A 24,117-nucleotide genomic window follows, 5' to 3' on the forward strand; every position below is an offset into this window, starting at 1 on the left:
AGAATTGTGTAATACATTGATGATTCTAAGTCAATGTCTTATGATGAAAAGGATTAGAGTTTGTAGTTATTGATTTCTCAACATATTCTTTATATTTATATTTTGAACAAAACTTAATACAGAAAAATACTGACATTAGTTTGTGGGTGGGATTGTCCTCATCAGCCAAGCTGTAACATCTGCTTCGGCTGTTCCAGCCTTTTACAGGCTGGGAGGGAGGGAGGGATGGAGGGACAATCTCACTCGAAAACATTCAAAGAAAAATATTCAACTATTTCTACCTGAATTGCAACAACGACAAAATATTAAATTATGTTTTCTTGAGCAGCAAAGCTTAAATAAACCAACTGCTAGGTATTGAAGAAAGTTGACATTTCAACAATCCTGTGTTCTGTACACTAACCTCAGAAATAATCGAAATGTAAATTGAGAGTATAGCCTTGGTGACTATTGCAGACTAACATAACTAAGAATGTTGTAATGCATTGATGGATTGTAAGTCAACATCTTATTATGAAAAGGATCAGATTTCATAGTTATCGATTTCTCAACATATTACTTGAACAAAACTTAATACAGAAAAATACTGACATTAGTTTGTGGGTGGGATTGTCCTCATCAGCCAAGCTGTAAAATCTGCTTCGGCTGTTCCAGCCTTTTACAGGCTGGGAGGGAGGGAGGGATGGAGGGACAATCTCACTCGAAAACATTCAAAGATGACAAAATATTCAATTATATTTTCCTGAGCGGCAAAGCTTATTAAATAATGCAGCTGCCACGTATTGAAGAAAGTTGACCTTTTAAATTTGTGAATAAACTATTCTCTCAATATATAATATAATATAATGGCAGTCCAGAGAAGTGTTCACAGACAGGACACTGCAAATAAGTGCAGGTAACTAAAACATAACTCATTGTTAACAGTAATTGTGGGAAGTTGTTATGATTCATTATTGCTCCTGCTGCACTCTACATGACTCCTATTTACTAAATACATTTTTGTCTGTATATTTGTCTACATAAGTGCCTCACAGTTGTCACTAGGGAGGCCCTTCAGCTCAGACATGACACCAGAGGTCTTGAAACACCAACATTGTGCTTCACAATAGACGTGAGAGACATCTACTCAAGGCAGAGAGAGACCAACCACAGAGGTCTTCATCGCCCTTCATAGTTCTCTGGAACAGTGCCAAGTATGTAACTACATATGTTTTATGTTAATGCTGTATCAAAGCTTGCATAACTCTTCATGACTGTACTGATTTGGTTGTTGTCACTGTCGTCAGTATTTACTGTGAGTAACAAAAAAATTCACATTTGGTTTTCAGGCTGAGAGGTGGAAAATATGAATCTGCACCGAGGAAACGTGGTGATACTGGGGCAACAGAAAAAACCAGTGGCAAACAACCTGTGTGGCCATCTTGAGCTGGAACAATGCTTTTTTGTAAGTAAACGTTCTAAATCGAAATTGCAGCTGCACCTCAAACCCTCACAATGTGAAAAAAAATCAAATTATCAATTGCTTCTGATCTTTTCTCACTTGATCTGTGCCAGGCTGAGAGTCTTCAGCATCATGGAGAGGTCAACTCAAGGCAGTTAAAGACACTTCAACTCTGTGACTCTTTGCTGAGCTTTCAATTCTCTGCTTCAAAAATGTAAGTAGATTATATTTGATGCTTTTTTAATCAAACATTTGAACTTGTTTGTTCTACATGTGATTTTTAATGACTATTGTATTATAACATGTGTTCCCTCTCATATATACATTTACATTTTCATCTTCTGCAGCAGTATCCTGGAGGCCTCAACTCGACAAAGATGCTTCCTGTGGCTGTCCATCCAGATGGCCACATGACCAACCATCCCAAAGGAGAGACAGGATCGTCTGCAGAGCTTCTGATGCCATCTCCTAATACACATAATCATATGTACTGAGGAAGAGCAGGAAAGAGGCAGGCAGTGCTGCTCCACTCTGTACTGAGCATGTAAGTAGATAATTGTCAATGCTTTTTTTACTATAACATTTGACCTTGCTTCTTATGTAAGTGATTAAATGCATATATAACAAATGATTTGGTCTTATTGTAAAACATTTGTCTCTTGTTGATCTTCTTTACAGCAATTTCCTTTGGGAGTCTACTTCTGGACCTCAAACTGCTCAACTCAGAAACAGTCGCTGCCCTTCCTCATCTGGCCACTTGAAGAATGACTTCTGAAAAAGAGAGTTTCCTTTCCACTAACCACCATACACAGATACACATTGTGTCATCCACAGTAGCTACACTGTGCACAAGACTTTCAGACAATCACAGATTCAAACCAGAACTAGTATTTCATGCCCAGCCGTCTCGGTAGGGGATCCCTCTTAGACTTGGCCTACCTAAAGGTTTCTTCAATTATTTTTTTCCCTTATAAGGGTTTTTAAGAAGTTTTTCCTGACATGCTTTGAGGGTGTAAGGCTGATGAAGAAAGCAACACTGTAAATATTATATCCGCAGATTTTTATTTTTTCCTTTTTCTATGCGGTTAACATTTGTGATGTACCAATAACACTTTAATAAATTGTGAATTAGCTGAAATATTCTAACAGACTATATCTGATTTAACTTGAAGGTGGGCATTATTCAACGTCTCAGTACAATTCATATTAATTTAACCATTTTCAAATTCTTAATTTTGAAGTTGTTTTATAACAGTTTTCCCTCCTCCAGGGGGAGCCAAAAAACCTAATGCTATAATCATCCATAATTTAAGCATAATTAAGTGTGACATCCAGCAGATGGAGATTTCTCTCAGTTTCTGTGGGTCACTTGTAGAATGAATGTTAATAATGGGCTTATTATTTAAAAATGTTCAGTCTTGTTGACGTATCCATTATATAATCAGCAGCTGAGCATGAATTGAGCAACAGAAGAGATGTAATCAAAGAAAAACATTAGAGATTTTTCAATCTAACTTTGGTACTACAGTTTTGCCCCTAAACATTCTGTTTAGAGACTAAATACAACTGCCCTCTGTTTGAACAGAGGGGGTCTGCTCTGATTGGCCAGGTTCCCTCAAAGTAACCGGATAGTATCAGGCACCGCCCTCTGGCCTCCCGTTACACCGAGTGGACTGCAGGGACAGGGACAGGCCGTGTAGCAGCATGACCATTGACCATACATGGAAAATTTGCTTGGTTCAACTTCACGCAATCCAGGAAATTTGGCACTAAGGGTCTAAAATGCATGTACGTCATTATCAGACACTTGGGTATCATTTAGCATCACTATATAATATCATATAATATATAACAACATATATGCATCTGGGTTTCCTACACAATATTCAAAAGAAGATCTGCGTCGATGGAGGCTCCAGCCCTACTTTTGACAGGTGTCTGACACAGTTATTGGTATGCATATGCATAGAGGGTAGCCTACAATGTAACATATATTAGAACAAACATGTTGTTTTACACTTGTTGATTTGATTATGCCATCTTCTCTATCTTAAGAGGTCAATAAGATTATCATCAATATCCTTTCTGAAATGTTTTGTGTACAGGTTTATCATAAAATAACTGGGACTTGAAGGTAAAGTGATAGGTATTATCAAATTTGAATATTGCGGTTTAAAATAATAATGTGGTAAAATTTTATTTTATGGTGAGAAATAAACACTGAACAAACTAGTGTCTCACTAGGTTTCTCCGTTTCCGTCTGACCAGGGCAAGTCTTTCAGTCTTACCTTTTAAAATATCACCTCCTCTCCTCCTTATAACATAAATCTGGTGGTGTACTGGAAAGTGCTTTGGATTGGGGTCTCATAGGTCACAGGTTCAAGATAAGTGTTTGCCATCAAATTTTATCCTGCTAAATGTGCATCTGACTTAGCCTGGAAATCCAGACCCTGATATCTTGAACGATAGAGGGTCTGGCCACGGTCAATAGTAATTTCCAACTCAAGGGGCGGCTCCTACTCGTGCATTTCAAATGCCACTGCACGCAGTTGGATAGCACTACAACCAATCAGAGCGATGCACAAGGTGACGTAAGCCCCTTTCGTTTAGCAAACAGCTGTTAAACTGTTAAATTAAACGTTTGCCGTTGTCGGTCGGCAAAACAGAACATTCCACTTACTTGCTAATGAAAGATTTGAGTGCCGTCTTCCAAATCGTTAAGGGTCGAGGCCAAAGCAGTCTCAAACTCACACAACATATCTGCAGCCATCTTTGATGTTTACTATCACGGCTTCGACGTCGCATGCACGTCACTGTCGTCATCCGGTTACGTCCTCCCCGGAGTACCATATAAAGGGCTCTGGCACGCCCATATTAGATAGAACCAATTGAAACCATAGCCAGATTTCTGGTTTTCTTGATAAAGCTTCAACGGAGCGTGTCCAGACCAACACGCGCAGCAAATTTAATTTGCCAGCGCTGGGAATGCCAGGCGACGTCTGACTGGGAACAGGAGTCATACTAACTGTGGGTGGAAGAGTGCATAGTCGATTAACCCTGAAATACAAAGGTCGGCGGTTCAAATCCCGGCTGGCGCTTAATTTTAGACTTACACAGATTTTCTTAAAAATGTGCACATATGTTGATTATGACTCACTAATGACCTCATAGGAGTTCAAAGGTCAAATTTAAAGGTCACTGTGACATTGCCTTTTGTGACTGCAGTATTTTATGAACGCTTCCACGGTTTTTCTTCAAATTTTGCAAAATGTTGATTCTGACTCAAAGATGAACTGATAACATTTATCATAGTTTAAGGTCATAATTAATTCATAAATTCATCTGAAAAGTCCATTCAAACTTCCAAATATTCCACATTTTTTCAAACATTCTATTGTTCAACCATTCTGTTCATTCAGATATATTCATCCTTCGTTCTTCATCAACATTCAGCAGTGAAGTTTATTCAGCATCAGCTTCAGTTCAGCAGCGCAGCATTCACACCGCAATTTCTTCAGGAATTGCATTTCTAGTTCTTATTATTATTATTCCGCCCGCTTTTCATGCACGTCCATATCTTCAACATGCTTCATTCCACAAACTTCCTTCAACTATCCTCATATTCAGCCCATTTTCCACATTATTGCTTTCATTCAAAATTTTCAAAAAAATTAATAACTTCATAATTAATAGCAATTAAACAAAAATTATTTAACATTGAAGCGGATAGGAGCAGCATTCCAAACCGCTAAAACTTCCTCTGCTTTGAAACCTATCTCCTCCCGCATTTTTTCAGCTAGAGACTCCATTCAAACGTTAAACAATTCACATTAATTACAGCTATTAAACACTTATTCAACTTTTTAAAATCTTCAACTGTCTTTGAACAAACACAGTTTTAGTTTTAAGCTTTTTTCAACCTCTTTCTAAATTTATAATGGGATCCGGATGGGACGGAATGTTCAGAGGCAGACTGGGGAAACCAACTGTTACAGTGTAGAACTGGTGTAAAAATACACCAAAACCTTCCACTTAACTGCCTCTCACTCCCACAAATTAAACCCTACGTGGATAATTTTTACATCAAAATGTAGGACATATTCTGCCGGTCGCATAGATGTGACTACTGAAGCAATCGGACTTACACAATGGGAGGTCTGGGCTTCCAAGCTAAATGGTGTCCAACCAACTGCCGCCTTGATAACTGAGACATGACATTTCTGGAGAAAGGCAGACTGTACCACACCTTTGAAATGCTCTGGTTCTCATATTCTTCACATTACAGACATAATCTTCACACTGTGTCTTCATCAGATTCTTCTGGTTCTAACAATAAAATAATTTTGTCAGTTAGACTCAGGGTCCGCTAGTTAGAGGCAGCGGTTTGAGGTGACGTTTTGGATGAAATGACCTCTCTGAGGCCTCTAAAAGGTGGGATTTCTGCCTGATCACAGACCCTCAATAAGACATACACTCACCTTGGTGACTCACTCTGCCCATTAAAGGGCAATTTCACTTTTTTTTCTTGATTCTTTTTTTCTTTTTTCCGCTTTATTAGACAGTTCGTAGAGGCACAGTTGAAATGGGGCAAACACTCTGCTCTTTGAAGGCCTATTTCACACATACATTGTTTTTCATGTCTTTCAATTGTAATTTTATCTAGACATTTTTAAATATTCAACATCATTCCTATTAGAGTTAAACAATTCACTACTGTTCATATTTAAGACTGTTTCTTACTTTTCCACATCTTCATACTCCTTTAGCTGATTCATATAAATTCAAGCCATCAAGGTAGTTTAGCTCCAAGTCTATTCAATTACTATTTCATAGTTTTAAGATTTGTATCCATGTCTTTCAACTTCTTCATAACTTCAGCAAGAAATGTTATTCAAACCTCTATATATTCAACTTTTCAACTCCTTTTAAGGATTCAAATTGTCCCATGTTCGTCTTGCATGGGAGCACATTTCCATAATTCACAATTTTTTCATAAAATTCATAACTTCAGAGATATTTAAAGGTTTATTACACCCAAAAAAGACATATTCTGCCGGTCGCATAGATGTGACTACCGAACCTACACAATGGAAGTTTTGGGCTTCCAAGCTAAATGGTGTCCAACCAACTGCTGCATATCAGTGTATTACAGGACCAAAATAACTGAAGACACTGTCATCAACTGTTGCCATAGAAACCAGTAACATCCCATGTGAAACTGTGTGTGTGTTTGTGTGAGTGAGAGAGTCCGTGTGTGTGTGTGTGTGTGTGTGTGTGTGTGTGTGTGTGTGTGTGTGTGTGTGTGTGTGTGTGTGTGTGTGAGTGAGAGAGTGTGAATGTGAAGAGACGTGCAGTGAGGTTTATGGCTGGTGAGGCACTGTCTTTTTTTAATCCTAATGTTTTTTGGGCTTTGGGGTGAAGAGGAGAGATATGGCACAGTTCTAAATGAAATAGTAATTTATTTACTTGATTAAATATGCAATAATATCTAATATTAATTGCATAGTTTGTCTTGCTGCAGTTATACCATTGTGTAGGCTATTTGAAATAGATAATTTAAAAAAAAACTCATCTCCTTTTAAACTTATTTTACACAAGTATGACCTTTATAAACTTCGACTTTATAAACCTTTAGTTTTTCCACTTTTGTTCAACTTTTCAACTCAGCAGGAAATGCTTTTTTTCAGATCGTTCATTGAACGCGTGTTATCTTTGTCCTGTGGGTGGCAGCAATGTGCTGAAAAGGCAATTGCCGGAAATTAAAAGAAGAAGAAGAAGAAGCCGCCTCCGCTTCCGCCTCCGTTCTAGCCTCCACCGCAATCTTTTATTTTATGTTGTAGCTTACTGAGTTGACTCAGACGAGCTCTCCATCAAGCCATCAATGTACTTTAGCTCCAAGTCTAATCAATTACTATTTCACAGTTTTAAGTTTTTTATCCATATCTTGGAATCTTCTGATTCTCACGGTATCTTCATTTTGTCTGTCAGACAAACGGTTTGCGTGTGAGAGGCAGAAGTTTGAAGGATGCGTTTCGCTCAGCTCTAAAGGTGGAGAGGGACCACAGCTGTTACCAATTGGCCCTGATTAGCTCACCACCGCGCCATAGGAATATAGAGTTCTCTTTATAGATGTGACCTGCTCTGATAGATTCAACAACTTTGGTGGCTTAGTGGTTTAAGCCTAGGTCTCGCAGCCTGAAGATCACAGGTCCGAATCCTGCTTAGGGAATAACATTTTCACCTTAAATCTTTGTGTGAAGGGGAACATGTCTCGTGGGAAGTGCATATGACACATTAGGCATATCTATAATTTATTTTTTTTTTTTTAAACCCTGAGCTTAAAGTTGGTGGTTCAAGTCCCAGTTACCGCAAAATATAGACTTACACGGATTTTCTTCTAACTTTGCACAAATGTTTATTATGACTCAATTATAACCCCATAGGAGTTTAGAGGTCAAAGGTCAAGTTTCAAGGTCATAATTCATAAATTTTTAATTCATTTTTCATAGATTGTATTATTCAATCATTCTATTCATTCAGATATATTCATCCTTCGTTCTTCATCAACATTCAGCAGTGAAGTTTATTCAGCATCAGCTTCAGTTCAGCAGCGCAGCATTCACACCGCAATTTCTTCAGGAATTGCATTTCTAGTTCCGTATTATTATTCCGCCATATTCATGCACGTCCATATCTTCAACATGCTTCATTCCACAAACTATATTCAACTATCCTCATATTCAGCCCATTTTTCACATTATTGCTTTCATTCAAAAATTTCAAAAAAATTAATAACTTCATAATTAATAAGCAATTAAACAAAAATTATTTAACATTGAAGCGGATAGGAGCAGCATTCCAAACCGCTAAAACTTCCTCTGCTTTGAAACCTATCTCCTCCCGCATTTTTTCAGCTAGAGACTCCATTCAAACGTTAAACAATTCACATTAATTACAGCTATTAAAAACTTATTCAACTTTTTAAAATCTTCAACTGTCTTTGAACAAACACAGTTTTAGTTTTAAGCTTTTTTCAACCTCTTTCTAAATTTATAATGGGATCCGGATGGGACGGAATGTTCAGAGGCAGACTGGGGAAACCAACTGTTACAGTGTAGAACTGGTGTAAAAATACACCAAAACCTTCCACTTAACTGCCTCTCACTCCCACAAATTAAACCCTACGTGGATAATTTTTACATCAAAATGTAGGACATATTCTGCCGGTCGCATAGATGTGACTACTGAAGCAATCGGACTTACACAACGGGAGGTCTGGGCTTCCAAGCTAAATGGTGTCCAACCAACTGCCGCCTTGATAACTGAGACATGACATTTCTGGAGAAAGGCAGACTGTACCACACCTTTGAAATGCTCTGGTTCTCATATTCTTCACATTACAGACATAATCTTCACACTGTGTCTTCATCAGATTCTTCTGGTTCTAACAATAACATAATTTTGTCAGTTAGACTCAGGGTCCGCTAGTTAGAGGCAGCGGTTTGAGGTGACGTTTTGGATGAAATGACCTCTCTGAGGCCTCTAAAAGGTGGGATTTCTGCCTGATCACAGACCCTCAATAAGACATACACTCACCTTGGTGACTCACTCTGCCCATTAAAGGGCAATTTCACTTTTTTTTCTTGATTCTTTTTTTCTTTTTTCCGCTTTATTAGACAGTTCGTAGAGGCACAGTTGAAATGGGGCAAACACTCTGCTCTTTGAAGGCCTATTTCACACATACATTGTTTTTCATGTCTTTCAATTGTAATTTTATCTAGACATTTTTAAATATTCAACATCATTCCTATTAGAGTTAAACAATTCACTACTGTTCATATTTAAGACTGTTTCTTACTTTTCCACATCTTCATACTCCTTTAGCTGATTCATATAAATTCAAGCCATCAAGGTAGTTTAGCTCCAAGTCTATTCAATTACTATTTCATAGTTTTAAGATTTGTATCCATGTCTTTCAACTTCTTCATAACTTCAGCAAGAAATGTTATTCAAACCTCTATATATTCAACTTTTCAACTCCTTTTAAGGATTCAAATTGTCCCATGTTCGTCTTGCATGGGAGCACATTTCCATAATTCACAATTTTTTCATAAAATTCATAACTTCAGAGATATTTAAAGGTTTATTACACCCAAAAAAGACATATTCTGCCGGTCGCATAGATGTGACTACCGAACCTACACAATGGAAGTTTTGGGCTTCCAAGCTAAATGGTGTCCAACCAACTGCTGCATATCAGTGTATTACAGGACCAAAATAACTGAAGACACTGTCATCAACTGTTGCCATAGAAACCAGTAACATCCCATGTGAAACTGTGTGTGTGTTTGTGTGAGTGAGAGAGTCCGTGTGTGTGTGTGTGTGTGTGTGTGTGTGTGTGTGTGTGAGTGAGAGAGTGTGAATGTGAAGAGACGTGCAGTGAGGTTTATGGCTGGTGAGGCACTGTCTTTTTTTAATCCTAATGTTTTTTGGGCTTTGGGGTGAAGAGGAGAGATATGGCACAGTTCTAAATGAAATAGTAATTTATTTACTTGATTAAATATGCAATAATATCTAATATTAATTGCATAGTTTGTCTTGCTGCAGTTATACCATTGTGTAGGCTATTTGAAATAGATAATTTAAAAAAAAACTCATCTCCTTTTAAACTTATTTTACACAAGTATGACCTTTATAAACTTCGACTTTATAAACCTTTAGTTTTTCCACTTTTGTTCAACTTTTCAACTCAGCAGGAAATGCTTTTTTTCAGATCGTTCATTGAACGCGTGTTATCTTTGTCCTGTGGGTGGCAGCAATGTGCTGAAAAGGCAATTGCCGGAAATTAAAAGAAGAAGAAGAAGAAGCCGCCTCCGCTTCCGCCTCCGTTCTAGCCTCCACCGCAATCTTTTATTTTATGTTGTAGCTTACTGAGTTGACTCAGACGAGCTCTCCATCAAGCCATCAATGTACTTTAGCTCCAAGTCTAATCAATTACTATTTCACAGTTTTAAGTTTTTTATCCATATCTTGGAATCTTCTGATTCTCACGGTATCTTCATTTTGTCTGTCAGACAAACGGTTTGCGTGTGAGAGGCAGAAGTTTGAAGGATGCGTTTCGCTCAGCTCTAAAGGTGGAGAGGGACCACAGCTGTTACCAATTGGCCCTGATTAGCTCACCACCGCGCCATAGGAATATAGAGTTCTCTTTATAGATGTGACCTGCTCTGATAGATTCAACAACTTTGGTGGCTTAGTGGTTTAAGCCTAGGTCTCGCAGCCTGAAGATCACAGGTCCGAATCCTGCTTAGGGAATAACATTTTCACCTTAAATCTTTGTGTGAAGGGGAACATGTCTCGTGGGAAGTGCATATGACACATTAGGCATATCTATAATTTATTTTTTTTTTTTTAAACCCTGAGCTTAAAGTTGGTGGTTCAAGTCCCAGTTACCGCAAAATATAGACTTACACGGATTTTCTTCTAACTTTGCACAAATGTTTATTATGACTCAATTATAACCCCATAGGAGTTTAGAGGTCAAAGGTCAAGTTTCAAGGTCATAATTCATAAATTTTTAATTCATTTTTCATAGATTGTATTATTCAATCATTCTATTCATTCAGATATATTCATCCTTCGTTCTTCATCAACATTCAGCAGTGAAGTTTATTCAGCATCAGCTTCAGTTCAGCAGCGCAGCATTCACACCGCAATTTCTTCAGGAATTGCATTTCTAGTTCCGTATTATTATTCCGCCATATTCATGCACGTCCATATCTTCAACATGCTTCATTCCACAAACTATATTCAACTATCCTCATATTCAGCCCATTTTTCACATTATTGCTTTCATTCAAAAATTTCAAAAAAATTAATAACTTCATAATTAATAAGCAATTAAACAAAAATTATTTAACATTGAAGCGGATAGGAGCAGCATTCCAAACCGCTAAAACTTCCTCTGCTTTGAAACCTATCTCCTCCCGCATTTTTTCAGCTAGAGACTCCATTCAAACGTTAAACAATTCACATTAATTACAGCTATTAAAAACTTATTCAACTTTTTAAAATCTTCAACTGTCTTTGAACAAACACAGTTTTAGTTTTAAGCTTTTTTCAACCTCTTTCTAAATTTATAATGGGATCCGGATGGGACGGAATGTTCAGAGGCAGACTGGGGAAACCAACTGTTACAGTGTAGAACTGGTGTAAAAATACACCAAAACCTTCCACTTAACTGCCTCTCACTCCCACAAATTAAACCCTACGTGGATAATTTTTACATCAAAATGTAGGACATATTCTGCCGGTCGCATAGATGTGACTACTTAAGCGATCGGACCTACACAATGGGAGTTTTGGGCTTCCCAGCTAAATGGTGTCCAACCAACTGCCGCCTTGATAACTGAGACATGACATTTCTGGAGAAAGGCAGACTGTACCACACCTTTAAAATAGTCTGGTTCTCATATTCTTCACATTACAGACACAATCTTCACACTGTGTCTTCATCAGATTCTTCTGGTTCTAACAATAAAATAATTTTGTCAGTTAGACTCACGGTGCGTCAGTTAGAGGCAGCGGTTTGAGGTGACGTTTCGAAAGAAATGACCTCTCTGAGGCCTCTAAAAGGTGGGATTTCTGCCTGATCAAAGACCCTCAATAAGACATACACTCACCTTGGTGACTCACTCTGCCTATTAAAGGGCAATTTCCCTTTTTTTTCTTGATCATTTTTTTCTTTTTTCCGCTTTATTAGACAGTTCGGAGAGGCACAGTAAGACACACACACACACACACAGAGACACACTCACACACACACACACACACACACACACACACACACACACACACACACACACACAGACACACACACACACACACACAGAGACACACACACACACACAGAGACACACACACACACACACACACACACACGCACACCATAGGAATATACAGTTCTTTCTATAAATTTGACCTGCTCTATGAGTTTTAACCACTAGATTGGTGGGTTAGTGGTTTAAGTCCAGGTCTTATAATCAAAAGGTCACAGGTTCAAATCTAGCTTGTGGAATAAAATTTTCACCTCAAATCTTTGTGTGAAGGGGAACGTGTCTCATGGTAAGTGCATATGACACATTAGGCATATCTAAAGTTTTTTTTTTTTTTTTTTTTAACCCTGAGCTTAAAGGGGCAGTGTGTAATATGACATCATCAAGAAAGTTCTACAAAGTTCTAGAATGCAACACTCCCTGGGTAACCCCACCCCTTTAGAATAATAACAGAAGCTACAGTGGCCTTCAAGGACAAGAACAATTCTAAATTTTAAACAATGCACCTGATGACATTCCAAAAACATGGATGCCTCCATACGACTTGCCTGCTCAATGTACAAAATGTAATATTAATATTTGTAATTCTCCGCTCAAGAGGATAATTCAGATTATTGGCAGAGGTGATTTTACACCAATGAGGACATATTTATGAATGAGGATATTGATTTTAGCTAATGAATTACTTAAAATGTTACACAGTGTCCCTTTAAAGTTGGCGGTTCAAGCCCCAGTTACCGCTAAATTTAGACTTACACGGATTTTCTTCTAACTTTGCACAAATGTTTATTATGACTCAATTATAACCCCAGAGGAGTTTAGAGGTCAAAGGTCAACTTTCAAGGTCATAATTCATTAATTTTTCATAAATTGTATTATTCAATCATTCTATTCATTCAGATATATTCATCCTTCGTTCTTCATCAACATTCAGCAGTGAAGTTTATTCAGCATCAGCTTCAGTTCAGCAGCGCAGCATTCACACCGCAATTTCTTCAGGAATTGCATTTCTAGTTAGTGTGAATGCTGGAGCTTCCAGCATTCACACTATTGTTATCCAAATCTTTATTAAACTTATTATATTTCCGCTTCCGTACGTTTTTTGGCTCTCTTCAACTCCTTCAAATCTTCAGCTATTTTAACCATACAAATACCAAAATGTTCAGCTCTTTAAGGACATGTGTGGACATCTTTTAAAATGTTTCTACCTTTTCAAATATTTCAAATATTCAGCTTTTTAACAAATTATTTTAACATTGAAGCGGATAGGAGCAGCATTCCAAACCGCTAAAACTTCCTCTGCTTTGAAACCTATCTCCTCCCTCATTTCTTCAGCTAGAGACTCCATTCAAACGTTAAACAATTCACATTAATTGCAGCTATTCAATTCCTATTCAACTTTTTAAAATCTTCAACTGTCTTTGAACAAACACAGTTTTAGTTTTAAGCTTTTTTCAACCTCTTTCTAAATTTATAATGGGATCCGGATGGGACGGAATGTTCAGAGGCAGAGTGGGGGAACCAACTGTTACAGTGTAGAACTGGTGTAAAAATACACCAAAACCTTCCACATAACTGCCTCTCACTCCCACAAATGAAACCCTACATGGATAATTTTTACATCAAAATGTAGGACATATTCTGCCGGTCGCATAGATGTGACTACTGAAGCAATCGGACCTACACAATGGGAGGTTTGGGCTTCCAAGCTAAATGGTGTCCAACCAACTGCCGCCTTGATAACTGAGACATGACATTTCTGGAGAAAGGCAGACTGTACCACACCTTTAAAATGCTCTGGTTCTCATATTCTTCACATTACAGACACAATGTTCACACTGTGTCTTCATCAGATTCTTCTGGTTCTAACAATAAAATAATTTTGTCAGTTAGACTCACGGTCCGTCAGTTAGAGGCAGCGGTTTGAGGTGACGTTTTGGATTAAATTACCTCTCTGAGGCCTCTAAAAGGTGGGATTTCTGCCTGATCACAGACCCTCAATAAGACATACACTCACCTTGGTGACTCACTCTGCCCATTAAAGGGCAATTTCACTTTTTTTTCTTGATTATTTTTTTCTTTTTTCCGCTTTATTAGACAGTTCGGAGAGGCACAGTTGAAATGGGGCAAACACTCTGCTCTTTGAAGGCCTATTTCACACATAATTTTTTTTCATGTCTTTCAATTATAATTTTATCTAGACATTTTTAAATATTCAGCATCATTCCTATAAGAGTTAAACAATTCACTACTGTTCATACTTAAGACTGTTTCTTACTTTTCCACATCTTCATACTCCTTTAGCTGATTCATTTACATTCAAGCCATCAAGGTAGTTTAGCTCCAAGTCTATTCAATTACTATTTCATAGTTTTAAGATTTTTATCCATGTCTTTCAACTTCTTCATAATTTCAGCAAGAAATGTTATTCAAACCTCTATATATTCAACTTTTCAACTCCTTTTAAACTTATTTTACACAATTATGACCTTTATAAACTTCAACAACTTTATAAATCTTTATAGACCTTTTTCAAATCTTTATACTCAGCTATCCAGTTTGGCGTAAGCTGTTTCAGCATTCACACGCATTTTCATCAGGAAATGCATTTTCTAGTTAGTGTGAATGCTGGAGCTTCCAGCATTCACACTATTGTTATCCAAATCTTTATTATTCCACTTCTTCCGTACGTTTTTTGGACCTTCATACCTCCTTCAAATCTTCAGCTATTTTAACCATACAAATACCAAAATGTTCAGCTCTTTAAGGACATGTGTGGACCTCTTTTAACATTTTTCTACCTTTTAAACTTTTTAAAATATTCAGCTTTTTAACAAATTATTTTAACACTGAAGCGGGTGGGAGCAGCATTCCAAACCGCTAAAACTTCATCCTCTTTGAAACCTATCTCCTCCCGCATTTTTTCAGCTAGAGACTCCATTCAAACTTTAAACAATTCACATGAATTGCAGCTATTAAAATCCTATTCAACTTTTTAAAATCTTAAACTGTCTTTGAACAAGCACAGTTTTAGTTTTAAGCTTTTTTCAGCCTCTTTCTAAATTTATAATGGGATCCGGATGGGACGGAATGTTCAGAGGCAGAGTGGGGAAACCAACTGTTACAGTGTAGAACTGGTGTAAAAATACACCAAAACCTTCCACATAACTGCCTCTCACTCCCACAAATTAAACCCTACGTGGATAATTTTTACATAAAAATGTAGGACATATTCTTCCGGTCGCATAGATGTGACTACTGAAGCAATCGGACCTACACAATGGGAGGTCTGGGCTTCCAAGCTAAATGGTGTCCAACCAACTGCCGCCTTGATAACTGAGACAGGAAATTTCTGGAGAAAGGCAGACTGTACCACACCTTTAAAATGCTCTGTTTCTCATTCTCTTCACATTACAGACATAATCTTCACACTGTGTCTTCATCAGATTCTTCTGGTTCTAACAATAAAATAATTTTGTCAGTTAGACTCACGGTCCGTCAGTTAGAGGCAGCGGTTTGAGGTGACATTTTGGATGAAATGACCTCTCTGAGGCTTCTAAAAGGTGGGATTTCTGCCTGATCACAGACCCTCAATAAGATATACACTCACCTTGGTGACTGACTCTGCCCATTAAAGGGCAATTTCACTTTTTTTTCTTGATTATTTTTTTCTTTTTTCCACTTTATTAGACAGTTCGGATAGGCACAGTTGAAATGGGGAAAACACTCTGCTCTTTGAAGGCCTATATCACACATCATTTTTTTTCATGTCTTTCAATTGTAATTTTATCTAGACATTTTTAAATATTCAACATCATTCCTATAAGAGTTAAACAATTCACTACTGTTCATACTTAAGACTGTTTCTTACTTTTCCACATCTTCATACTCCTTTAGCTGATTCATATACATTCAAGCCATCAAGGTAGTTTAGCTCCAAGTCTATTCAATTATTATTTCACAGTTTTAAGATTTTTATCCATGTCTTTCAACTTCTTCATAATTTCAGCAAGAAATGTTATTCAAACCTCTATATATTCAACATTTCAACTCCTTTTAAACTTATTTTACAAAATTATGACCTTTATAAACTTCAACAACTTTATAAACCTTTATAGACCTTTTTCAAATCTTCATACTCAGCTATCCAGTTTAGCGTAAGCTGTTTCAGCATTCACACGCATTTTCAGCAGGAAATGCATTTTCTAGTTATTTTTACTTCTTCCGTACGTTTTTTGGACCTTCATACCTCCTTCAAATCTTCAGCTATTTTAACCATACAAATACCAAAATGTTCAGCTCTTTAAGGACATGTGTGGACCTCTTTTAAAATGTTTCTACCTTTTCAAATATTTCAAATATTCAGCTTTTTAACAAATTATTTTAACATTGAAGCGGATAGGAGCAGCATTCCAAACCGCTAAAACTTCCTCTGCTTTGAAACCTATCTCCTCCCGCATTTTTTCAGCTAGAGACTCCATTCAAACGTTAAACAATTCACATTAATTACAGCTATTAAATTCCTATTCAACTTTTTAAAATCTTCAACTGTCTTTGAACAAACACAGTTTTAGTTTTAAGCTTTTTTTAACCTCTTTGTAAATTTATAATGGGATCCGGATGGGACGGAATGTTCAGAGGCAGAGTGGGGGAACCAACTGTTACAGTGTAGAACTGGTGTAAAAATACACCAAAACCTTCCACATAACTGCCTCTCACTCCCACAAATTAAATCCTACGCGGATCATTTTTAAATCGAAATGTAGGACATATTCTGCCGGTCGCATAGATGTGACTACTGAAGCAATCGGACCTACACAATGGAAGTTTTGGGCTTCCAAGCTAAATGGTGTCCAACCAACTGCCGCTTTGATAACTGAGACATGACATTTCTGGAGAAAGGCAGACTGTACCACACCTTTAAAATGCTCTGGTTCTCATATTCTTCACATTACAGACATAATCTTCACACTGTGTCTTCATCAGATTCTTCTGGTTCTAACAATAAAATAATTTTGTCAGTTAGACTCACGGTCCGTCAGTTAGAGGCAGCGGTTTGAGGTGAGGTTTTGGATGAAATTACCTCTCTGAGGCCTCTAAAAGGTGGGATTTCTGCCTGATCACAGACCCTCAATAAGACATACACTCACCTTGGTGACTCACTCTGCCCATTAAAGGGCAATTTCACTTTTTTTTCTTGATTATTTTTTTCTTTTTTCCGCTTTATTAGACAGTTCGGAGAGGCACAGTTGAAATGGGGCAAACACTCTGCTATCTGAAGGCCTATTTCACACATTAACATTTTTTTCATGTCTTTCAATTATAATTTTATCTAGAAATGTTTAAATATTCAACATCATTCCTATTAGGGTTCAACAATTCACTGCCGTTCATACTTAAGACTGTTTCTTAATTTTCCACATCTTCATACTCCTTTAGCGGATTCATATAAATTCAAGCCATCAAGGTAGTTTAGCTCCAAGTCTATTCAATTACTATTTCATAGTTTTAAGATTTTTATCCGTGTCTTTCAACCTCTTCATAATTTCAGCAAGAAATGTTATTCAAACCTCTATATATTCAACTTTTCAACTCATTTTAAACTTATTTTACACAAGTATGACCTTTATAAACTTCAACAACTTTATAAACCTTTATAGACCTTTTTCAAATCTTCATACTCAGCTATCCAGTTTAGCGTAAGCTGTTTCAGCATTCACACGCATTTTCAGCAGGAAATGCATTTTCTAGTTAGTGTGAATGCTGGAGCTTCCAGCATTCACACTATTGTTATCCAAATCTTTATTAGTGTGAATGCTGGAGCTTCCAGCATTCACACTATTGTTATCCAAATCTTTATTATTCCACTTCTTCCGTACGTTTTTTGGACCTTCATACCTCCTTCAAATCTTCAGCTATTTTAACCATACAAATACCAAAATGTTCAGCTCTTTAAGGACATGTGTGGACCTCTTTTAACATTTTTCTACCTTTTAAACTTTTTAAAATATTCAGCTTTTTAACAAATTATTTTAACACTGAAGCGGGTGGGAGCAGCATTCCAAACCGCTAAAACTTCATCCTCTTTGAAACCTATCTCCTCCCGCATTTTTTCAGCTAGAGACTCCATTCAAACTTTAAACAATTCACATGAATTGCAGCTATTAAAATCCTATTCAACTTTTTAAAATCTTAAACTGTCTTTGAACAAGCACAGTTTTAGTTTTAAGCTTTTTTCAGCCTCTTTCTAAATTTATAATGGGATCCGGATGGGACGGAATGTTCAGAGGCAGAGTGGGGAAACCAACTGTTACAGTGTAGAACTGGTGTAAAAATACACCAAAACCTTCCACATAACTGCCTCTCACTCCCACAAATTAAACCCTACGTGGATAATTTTTACATAAAAATGTAGGACATATTCTTCCGGTCGCATAGATGTGACTACTGAAGCAATCGGACCTACACAATGGGAGGTCTGGGCTTCCAAGCTAAATGGTGTCCAACCAACTGCCGCCTTGATAACTGAGACAGGAAATTTCTTGAGAAAGGCAGACTGTACCACACCTTTAAAATGCTCTGTTTCTCATTCTCTTCACATTACAGACATAATCTTCACACTGTGTCTTCATCAGATTCTTCTGGTTCTAACAATAAAATAATTTTGTCAGTTAGACTCACGGTCCGTCAGTTAGAGGCAGCGGTTTGAGGTGACATTTTGGATGAAATGACCTCTCTGAGGCTTCTAAAAGGTGGGATTTCTGCCTGATCACAGACCCTCAATAAGATATACACTCACCTTGGTGACTGACTCTGCCCATTAAAGGGCAATTTCACTTTTTTTTCTTGATTATTTTTTTCTTTTTTCCACTTTATTAGACAGTTCGGATAGGCACAGTTGAAATGGGGAAAACACTCTGCTCTTTGAAGGCCTATATCACACATCATTTTTTTTCATGTCTTTCAATTGTAATTTTATCTAGACATTTTTAAATATTCAACATCATTCCTATAAGAGTTAAACAATTCACTACTGTTCATACTTAAGACTGTTTCTTACTTTTCCACATCTTCATACTCCTTTAGCTGATTCATATACATTCAAGCCATCAAGGTAGTTTAGCTCCAAGTCTATTCAATTATTATTTCACAGTTTTAAGATTTTTATCCATGTCTTTCAACTTCTTCATAATTTCAGCAAGAAATGTTATTCAAACCTCTATATATTCAACATTTCAACTCCTTTTAAACTTATTTTACAAAATTATGACCTTTATAAACTTCAACAACTTTATAAACCTTTATAGACCTTTTTCAAATCTTCATACTCAGCTATCCAGTTTAGCGTAAGCTGTTTCAGCATTCACACGCATTTTCAGCAGGAAATGCATTTTCTAGTTAAACTTATTATATTTCCGCTTCCGTACGTTTTTTGGCTCTCTTCAACTCCTTCAAATCTTCAGCTATTTTAACCATACAAATACCAAAATGTTCAGCTCTTTAAGGACATGTGTGGACATCTTTTAAAATGTTTCTACCTTTTCAAATATTTCAAATATTCAGCTTTTTAACAAATTATTTTAACATTGAAGCGGATAGGAGCAGCATTCCAAACCGCTAAAACTTCCTCTGCTTTGAAACCTATCTCCTCCCGCATTTCTTCAGCTACAGACTCCATTCAAACGTTAAACAATTCACATTAATTGCAGCTATTCAAATCCTATTCAACTTTTTAAAATCTTCAACTGTCTTTGAACAAACACAGTTTTAGTTTTAAGCTTTTTTCAACCTCTTTCTAAATTTATAATGGGATCCGGATGGGACGGAATGTTCAGAGGCAGAGTGGGGGAACCAACTGTTACAGTGTAGAACTGGTGTAAAAATACACCAAAACCTTCCACATAACTGCCTCTCACTCCCACAAATGAAACCCTACATGGATAATTTTTACATCAAAATGTAGGACATATTCTGCCGGTCGCATAGATGTGACTACTGAAGCAATCGGACCTACACAATGGGAGGTTTGGGCTTCCAAGCTAAATGGTGTCCAACCAACTGCCGCCTTGATAACTGAGACATGACATTTCTGGAGAAAGGCAGACTGTACCACACCTTTAAAATGCTCTGGTTCTCATATTCTTCACATTACAGACACAATGTTCACACTGTGTCTTCATCAGATTCTTCTGGTTCTAACAATAAAATAATTTTGTCAGTTAGACTCACGGTCCGTCAGTTAGAGGCAGCGGTTTGAGGTGACGTTTTGGATGAAATTACCTCTCTGAGGCCTCTAAAAGGTGGGATTTCTGCCTGATCACAGACCCTCAATAAGACATACACTCACCTTGGTGACTCACTCTGCCCATTAAAGGGCAATTTCACTTTTTTTTCTTGATTATTTTTTTCTTTTTTCCGCTTTATTAGACAGTTCGGAGAGGCACAGTTGAAATGGGGCAAACACTCTGCTCTTTGAAGGCCTATTTCACACATCATTTTTTTTCATGTCTTTCAATTATAATTTTATCTAGACATTTTTAAATATTCAGCATCATTCCTATAAGAGTTAAACAATTCACTACTGTTCATACTTAAGACTGTTTCTTACTTTTCCACATCTTCATACTCCTTTAGCTGATTCATTTACATTCAAGCCATCAAGGTAGTTTAGCTCCAAGTCTATTCAATTACTATTTCATAGTTTTAAGATTTTTATCCATGTCTTTCAACTTCTTCATAATTTCAGCAAGAAATGTTATTCAAACCTCTATATATTCAACTTTTCAACTCCTTTTAAACTTATTTTACACAATTATGACCTTTATAAACTTCAACAACTTTATAAATCTTTATAGACCTTTTTCAAATCTTTATACTCAGCTATCCAGTTTGGCGTAAGCTGTTTCAGCATTCACACGCATTTTCATCAGGAAATGCATTTTCTAGTTAGTGTGAATGCTGGAGCATTCACACTATTGTTATTCAAATCTTTATTATTAGTGTGAATGCTGGAGCTTCCAGCATTCACACTATTGTTATCCAAATCTTTATTAGTGTGAATGCTGGAGCTTCCAGCATTCACACTATTGTTATCCAAATCTTTATTAAACTTATTTTTCCGCTTCCGTACGTTTTTTGGCTCTCTTCAACTCCTTCAAATCTTCAGCTATTTCAACCATACAAATACCAAAATGTTCAGCTCTTTAAGGACATGTTTGGACCTCTTTTAACATTTTTCTACCTTTTAAACTTTTTAAAATATTCAGCTTTTTAACCAACTTATTTAACACTGAAGCGGATGGGAGCAGCCTCCAAATCCTTCAAAAGTGTAACTCCTTCAAATTTTCAGCTATTTAAACCATTCAATAATCACAATGTTCAGCTCTTTCAGCACACTATTAAACACATTTCAACATGTTTCAATCTTTTAAACTATTTCAAATATTCAGCTTTTTAACAAATTATTTTAACATTGAAGCGGATAGGAGCAGCATTCCAAACCGCTAAAACTTCCTCTGCTTTGAAACCTATCTCCTCCCGCATTTTTTCAGCTAGAGACTCCATTCAAACGTTAAACAATTCACATTAATTACAGCTATTAAACTCCCATTCAACTTTTTAAAATCTTCAACTGTCTTTGAACAAACATAGTTTTAGTTTTAAGCTTTTTTCAACCTCTTTCTAAATTTATAATGGGATCCAGATGGGACGGAATGTTCAGAGGCAGAGTGGGGGAACCAACTGTTACAGTGTAGAACTGTTGTAAAAATACACCAAAACCTTCCACATAATTGCCTCTCACTCCCACAAATTAAACCCTATGTGGATAATTTTTACATCAAAATGTAGGACATATTCTGCCGGTCGCATAGATGTGACTACTGAAACAATCGGACCTACACAATGGGAGGTCTGGGTTTCCAAGCTAAATGGTGTCCAACCAACTGCCGCCTTGATAACTGAGACATGACATTTCTGGAGAAAGGCAGACTGTACCACACTTTTAAAAGGCTCTGGTTCTCATATTCTTCACATTACAGGCACAATCTTCACACTGTGTCTTCATCAGATTCTTCTGGTTCTAACAATAAAATAATTTTGTCAGTTAGACTCACGGTCCGTCAGTTAGAGACAGTGGTTTGAGGTGAAGTTTTGAGGCCTCTAAAAGGTGGGATTTCTGCCTGATCAAAGACCCTCAATAAGACATACACTCAGCTGGGTGACTCACTCTGCCCATTAAAGGGCAATTTCACTTTTTTTTCTTGATTATTTTTTTCTCTTTTCCGCTTTATTAGACAGTTCGGAGAGGCACAGTTGAAATGGGGCAAACACTCTGCTCTTTGAAGGCCTATTTCACACATAATTTTTTTTTCATGTCTTTCAGTTATAATTTTATCTAGACATTTTTAAATATTCAACATCATTCCTATAAGAGTTAAACAATTCACTACTGTTCATACTTAAGACTGTTTCTTACTTTTCCACATCTTCATACTCCTTTAGCTGATTCATATACATTCAAGCCATCAATGTACTTTAGCTCCAAGTCTATTCAATTACTATTTCATAGTTTTAAGATTTTTATCCATGTCTTTCAACTTCTTCATAATTTCAGCAAGAAATGTTATTCAAACCTCTATATATTCAACTTTTCAACTCCTTTTAAACTTATTTTACACAATTATGACCTTTATAAACTTCAACAACTTTATAAACCTTTATAGACCTTTTTCAAATCTTCATACTCAGCTATCCAGTTTAGCGTAAGCTGTTTCAGCATTCACACGCATTTTCAGTAGGAAATGCATTTTCTAGTTAAACTTATTTTTCCGCTTCCGTACGTTTTTTGGCTCTCTTCAACTCCTTCAAATCTTCAGCTATTTCAACCATACAAATACCAAAATGTTCAGCTCTTTAAGGACATGTGTGGACATCTTTTAAAATGTTTCTACCTTTTCAAATATTTCAAATATTCAGCTTTTTAACAAATTATTTTAACATTGAAGCGGATAGGAGCAGCATTCCAAACCGCTAAAACTTCCTCTGCTTTGAAACCTATCTCCTCCCGCATTTCTTCAGCTACAGACTCCATTCAAACGTTAAACAATTCACATTAATTGCAGCTATTCAATTCCTATTCAACTTTTTAAAATCTTCAACTGTCTTTGAACAAACACAGTTTTAGTTTTAAGCTTTTTTCAACCTCTTTCTAAATTTATAATGGGATCCGGATGGGACGGAATGTTCAGAGGCAGAGTGGGGGAACCAACTGTTACAGTGTAGAACTGGTGTAAAAATACACCAAAACCTTCCACATAACTGCCTCTCACTCCCACAAATGAAACCCTACATGGATAATTTTTACATCAAAATGTAGGACATATTCTGCCGGTCGCATAGATGTGACTACTGAAGCAATCGGACCTACACAATGGGAGGTTTGGGCTTCCAAGCTAAATGGTGTCCAACCAACTGCCGCCTTGATAACTGAGACATGACATTTCTGGAGAAAGGCAGACTGTACCACACCTTTAAAATGCTCTGGTTCTCATATTCTTCACATTACAGACACAATGTTCACACTGTGTCTTCATCAGATTCTTCTGGTTCTAACAATAAAATAATTTTGTCAGTTAGACTCACGGTCCGTCAGTTAGAGGCAGCGGTTTGAGGTGACGTTTTGGAAGAAATTACCTCTCTGAGGCCTCTAAAAGGTGGGATTTCTGCCTGATCACAGACCCTCAATAAGACATACACTCACCTTGGTGACTCACTCTGCCCATTAAAGGGCAATTTCACTTTTTTTTCTTGATTATTTTTTTCTTTTTTCCGCTTTATTAG

General features: G+C 36.9%; 1 long non-coding RNA gene across 1 annotated transcript; it reads left to right on the forward strand.

Annotated features, from left to right (window-relative positions):
• The first annotated feature begins 719 nt into the window (after positions 1-719).
• On the forward strand, positions 720-1,862 carry LOC307270506. The gene is made up of 4 exons (XR_013845549.1): positions 720-1,193; positions 1,329-1,444; positions 1,555-1,655; positions 1,789-1,862. It is a non-coding gene; the product is annotated as an uncharacterized lncRNA (long non-coding RNA).
• The last annotated feature ends 22,255 nt before the right edge of the window (positions 1,863-24,117 follow it).

Source organism: Ammodytes marinus, assembly GCF_949987685.1.
Source record: "Ammodytes marinus genome assembly, contig: scaffold_95, whole genome shotgun sequence".
Lineage (NCBI taxonomy): Eukaryota > Metazoa > Chordata > Actinopteri > Uranoscopiformes > Ammodytidae > Ammodytes > Ammodytes marinus.